A 6,300-nucleotide genomic window follows, 5' to 3' on the forward strand; every position below is an offset into this window, starting at 1 on the left:
TATCCAAAATCATACTTGAAAACTGACTGATCTTCTTTCTGGCTGTAAAACTATAGGGTGCAAATAGATCTTTAAGAATAAACTTCGGCCTGATGGCTCTGTAGATAAAGTTAAAGCTAGATTAGTTGCCAAAGGTTTATTCAGAGACCTAGGGTAGATTTTTTTGATGTCTATGCACATGTAGCTAGGATTGCTACCATTAGGGTCCTGATAGCATTAGCCTCCATCCATAGATTAGTGATTCATCAGATGGATGTGAAAACAGCTTTTCAAAATGGAGACTTAAATGAAGAAATTTACATGGACCAGCCAGAGGGATTCATAATCCCAGGCCAAGAAAAGAAAGTTTGCAGACTAGTCAGATCTCTCTATGGTCTTAAGCAAGCACCCAAGCAATGACACTTGAAATTTGATGAAATCATATTGACATTTGGATTTGAAATCAATAGTACAGACGAATGTGTACACCATAAGAGAGTTGGAAATAAATTTGTGATCTTGTGCCTCTATGTAGATGATATACTAATCTTTGGGACGGATCTTTAGATAGTTGATGAAGTAAAGTAATTCTGTCATAAGTTTGATATGAAAGACTTGGGACAAGCTGACTTAATTTTAAATACCAAAATAATTAGAAGTGCAAATAGAATTGAGTTATTCCAAAATCATTATGTTGACAAGATTCTCAATAAATTTAATTATACCGATTATCAGCTTGTCTCTACACTCTTTGATCCCTCTACACACCTTAAGAAGAACTTAGAAATTCCTATCCTTTAAAGCCTATATGTTCAAATCATAGGTTCGCTTCTTAGCAAACTATATCAGGCCAGACATAGCATATACTGTAAATAGATTTAGTAGGTATACTATTAATCCAAATAAAGATAGTCGACAGCATTAGAGAGGATCCTTAGGTATCTTAAAGGTACCAAGTCCTATAGTTTGCACTTTAGTAAGTTTTCTGCTGTTTTAGAAGGCTATAGTGATGCCAACTGGATCAGCGATACCTGATAAGTGCTAAATAATGCATAAATTAATATCTTACCCATAGCACTTATCATTATTTTTATGCACATATTTTAAATTTAAACATAAGAAAATGTGTTCCCCTTCATCATGGCATTATTAAAAATAATTCAAGTTTGCTTGATTTTATTGGTCAAGTTTAATGTGCGCAGGTCGAGTAGAACTAATTGGGATAATGTCTGAACTAATGTGTGCAGGTCGCGTTTGCAGCTGAACCCATGTCCACGTCACCCTTTAAGTGCTTAGAGATCAAGCTTCCACGTCATCCCTTTTCCTCCCCTATTTTAAGCTTCAAAATAGAGTCAACCCCAATCCTCTTTTCATCACGAATCATAGCCACATCCAGCCACGTCCGTTGAGTCCAGCATCCACCACCCCAGCTCTTCCAAATCCCTTGCTTCCCACGTTCATCCCGTGTGCATGCCATTCGGACCCAGGAATAGAGCAGTGTCCATGGAATGCTTCCCAACGAATCCAATAAGTCTCACACATCCTTATCCTCTTCTTCGGATCAATCCAGTGAGCCTTCCCAAATTTCCCTCGCGACAGTGTTTATCTCCCACGTCCACGAGCCAAGCCAACTTCTTCAAACGCCCTTCCAGATCATTTCCCAGCATCCCACGGTCAGCCGTGACCTTCATCCACATCATCCCCTGTTTCTCCACGTTCATCCTCATCCATCCCAAGTTCACATACTCACTCCTCCCAACCGTATCCTTCTTCCCAACCAACCCATCCTCTTCCGTCGGATTGACCCCAGCAAACTTCGTGAGCAACGATTCCCTCCCAGCCGAATCAAGCTATCCATCATCCACGGATTCTCTCATCTCCCCTTCATTCTGTTCGGCATCCCAAAACAGAGATCATCTTCCCTCCCGTCCGCGATTCAAGGATCAGCTCCCAGTTCCCCTGTTCCGAGTTCATCTTTATCTTACGAATCAACCATGAACCAAATCCAAACTCCCTTCATCCATGTGTTCCAGCCGTTCGTGAGATTTCCCCCAACATCAAGATCAGATCTCTTCCCGGCCATGAACGAATCCTAGCATCCCATCAACCTCATCTCCTCCCACGACCGGGTATTCCGCGACTCATCTCTATCCCATAGCCAGCCAGATTCCCACGCTTCCTCTATGCATCGCAGCATGATCCATCCTTATCCACTGCTAACCGAGTCCCAAGCTTGATTCAGTTCGTGATGACCATCCAGGATCCATGACAGCATCCCGAGCTTCATGGGTCACCTTCTATCCAGCTTCTTTCGGATCATTCCGGATCATCCTTCCAGCGGAACAGAGGCCGAGTCTTCCCATCCTTATCCCAGAATAGTCATATCCTTCTTCCAAACCAAATCCAGAGCCTCATCCTTATCCTCCACTCGAAAAAAGGGAAGAGGTAGAGACTGCAGCCTATAAAAGTCCCACGGTGAACAGAGGAGGCAATCCTTTCTCAGGAGATCCTATCCATTAGTTCTTCGGGAAGTCTCACGGGAAACAGAGAAGAAAAGAGGAGTTTTGAAGAGACGCTAGGAGCGGGCGAACGTGGAAGGGAAGCAGAGGATTTTCCAATGAAGACGGGAGGTCGTCAGGAAGCCATGCGCAGCTAAACCTCGGTTTAGGGGTTTGATGAAGCCATAGAGGAATATTTGTTTCATTTTTATTGACTTGAGTTTGTATTGTAAAATTGTTGCATAATGAAGAATTTATCAATTGATCTTACGATTTATTCAATTTATGTGAATTGTTTATCTTGCAGAAAATATTTTACATAGATTGATCTATTTCATCGAATCCAACACCTGTGGTTTGGAGGAGATATTCATGTGACATCGATTTCATGTTTAATGATTTAATGATCAGATGCATCATGCTAGGTTAGACAGGTCATGCTTATCGTTAGAATAAATGGTTTGTGCTAGACTTAGATGATTCATGCTGGGATTTAGTTATAATTTTTATGATTGCTTTGGCTTGTAGTCGGAAGCAATCAAGTCTTAAATACAATTCAATCACTGAAAGCATCACGGATATAAATCTATCGGTGGATTCTAGCCCTAAACACCTCTCTCCATAGATAACTCATACTATTGCATCCATATTAATTCTTAGTTTTTATCATTCACTCTAGCTTAAGCCCTTTGAAGTAATTATTTAGTTAAGAAAAATAACTTGTCTCCAATCCCTGTGGATCGATATCCGTAATCACTATCCTACCAGATACGTGCTATTGCGTGGTCTTAAAACTGACTATCAATACCTTAGATATTAAATCTACCACAGGATATGTTTTTCTCCTAGGAGGTGCTACTATGTCTTGGAAATCCACCAAACAAACCTTGATATTTAGGAGTATCATGGAGTCTGAGCTAATTGCTTTAGACACCACTAGCACTGAGTCTGAGTAGCTCGGAGATCTACTTATAGACCTTCCTGCAGATGAGTCACCTTTACCACCTGTCTCGTTACATTGTGACTATAAATCTGCAATAGATAAGTGCTACCAAAAAAATGCCAATGTAAAAATGAACAACCACTTAAAAGTGCGTCATAATCATTAAGATATAAATTGAAAAGTAACGTTATAGCTTTGAATTTTGTAAAATCCGAAAATAATTTGGCTGATCAGCTTACAAAAGGTTTGTCTAGAACAGTAGTTCTAGAGTCGTCGAGGGAGATGGGGCTTAGCCCGTAAAAATAGATCACCACGGTGGAAACCCAACCTTAAAATATTCAATGAGTAGAAACAAACCGGAGTGTGACTAAGAGAAGCACTGTTTTATGTTTTTCTCATCTATATGGCGCTAGTGCTTATAAAAGCAAGCGGTAGGATGAGTTTATTTGTATAACTCTTAATGAGTTCGAGACCTAAGAGGCAGGAGCTTCCTTTCTAGCTTTCTTATTAGGACTCACCTATATGTGCAGTCGTGAGGCCGTGATTATGAAAAATCGGCGATTTTCTAAAAAACACATGAAAGATACCTGCGCATGGCCATATTAGCACAACCCGCTTAGAACTCAGATCGGGCTATATTATGTATACTGTTGATTTAATCTAAGCTATGGACCGAGGTTCAAGGTTAAGACCACCTTGGCACCATAGATGTAATCAATTGTTTCTAAGTGAAGGTTCAAATCGAAAGGTATCTACACCTATTACATAATATAAGATATCCAACATTTTGTTTTTAAAAATTAATTTTTGTAGGAGATTGTTAGAAAAATTAATTTGGCGCGTGGCCCGAGATGCGTGTCTCGGACGCGCGCCTGCACGCGCTGGCGCCCTCCACGGAAGTCACAGACGCATCCACGGATACGCCTCGCTGGTGCCTTTTTGGGCCAACGAGACGTTGGCCCAAGAAGGCTATATATACTCCCTATTTCCTTCTATCTTGGTACAAAAAAAAGAGAGAAAAAATTCTCGCAAAATTCTAGAAAAATTCTGAAAAAAAAAAAATATATTGCTCTTCCTCCTCTTGACCATTTTCTATTTTTATTTTTGCGCCTTTATTCAGCAAAGTTCTTTTTTTCTTTTTTATTTATTTCTTTGCTGGATCTGCAAATCCGATCGGGTTCGTGTTGGCTTCTTCCGAAATGTACCGAAGAAGAAGTTTAGGGTCGTCGTATCTCTAAGGAGGATTACCGGGAGACCCGTATATAGGGGCAAATATCTCTTTGGGACAGCGTCTACACGCTTCAACCTACCTTCATTCAGGCTATTTCCTCTTACCTTTATTTCAAATTCAATATTAGTAGATCTGTAGCATTTATAATTCATGATTTAAATTTATTACATGTTCTATTGAATGGATTTCTTTTGTGCTAAAATAGAAATCTTTTGATTCTGAATATATATATATATATATATATATATATATATATATATATATATATATATATATATATATATATATATATATATTATTCTTTTTAAGATTATTCTATTAATTATAATTATAGTTTTATTTGCTTATTTAGGTGATATATTGCTAACACTAAACATCTCATATCGTTGCTACCCTGAGCATAATATCATTGCTCTTTTGGAAGAATGTAACACAGCTAGAGATCAGACTGTCGGTTGAAGGAAATGTTTGCCATAGTCACCTGTATATACCATTCTATGTTACTTTCTTGTATTTCCAGTTTATTCTCTTTTTTCTAGATCAGTTCATAATATATTTGATCATGAATTGAAGATAAATGTACTAGATATCTATGTATTGTTGGTATAGTTGCATTTTGAAGTGAAGGCCTTCTTTTGGCGTCATCTTTTATTCCTCTATGGTCAAAACTTGTACTTGTACTGTCCATAACTAGGAATTCTTGCTTTAATAGAGTAGTGGTTGTCTAAGATTAGTGATTTGCTCAATATTTCTAGTACACTTAATGTTAGACATTAAATCTGAGAAATATAAGTACAAATATATTAGCAGAAGAATGCTGAATAAAACCATATGGCAATAGTTCTTCTTGGGAAGCCAAATGAATGTTCAAAAAGCTTTAAGGTAACTCTCGTCACTAGATATTTATTCTTCAAATTCATGCACTTCGATGCCATGTACTAAGTTTTAGATGATCTTTGAATCTCCCTTGCATCCTCATTTTGCGAAGTGCTTGATGGATTTTCAGCTGATCCTTTCCTGTTGCTATGTGGTTTACATGGAAAAATGATGAGAGGATGTGCTCATGAACCATGACAGGGTTGTGGACAAAATAAGGATCCCAATAGCTTTCATATCTTGGGCAACTATAGAGCCTCGGATATCGAGCTTTATAAGTCCACAGTGTAAGTATTTCTTAGGAACAATTGTAACAAAGGATGAATGGGAAACCTTGGTCATGCCAAGACTTGACTTAAGCAGCTGGTACTCTAATTCGTCCTCCCTATTATCGATATAGGATTTTGACAAGGATTCATGTATGCTGAATCGGTTAATACTTTCATTTGATTTCATAGAATTGTATTTATTGAAATTGGGGGGATTCATAACGAAGGCGGCATTCAAGAAGGTAAGGTTGGTAACTTTAATTGTAAATATCTTTTACCATCAGCAAAATGAAGGATAAGATCCTCTCCAAATTCGGCATGCAACAAATCCGAGCTTCCAAACCCACAATGCTGCGGCTACGTTCTAACTTCTTGCGCTCCCATCATTGATTCAAGACATATCGGAAGAAATCACTGGCTTTGTTCATTTGGTGTACTTCTCAATTTACCTACAACAAATAATGTTTATTGTTTTGAGATCTTCTTCTAAACAACTAAATAAGA

This window comes from Phoenix dactylifera, unplaced genomic scaffold (genome assembly GCF_009389715.1).
Source record: "Phoenix dactylifera cultivar Barhee BC4 unplaced genomic scaffold, palm_55x_up_171113_PBpolish2nd_filt_p 000125F, whole genome shotgun sequence".
NCBI classification, from domain to species: Eukaryota; Viridiplantae; Streptophyta; class Magnoliopsida; order Arecales; family Arecaceae; genus Phoenix; species Phoenix dactylifera.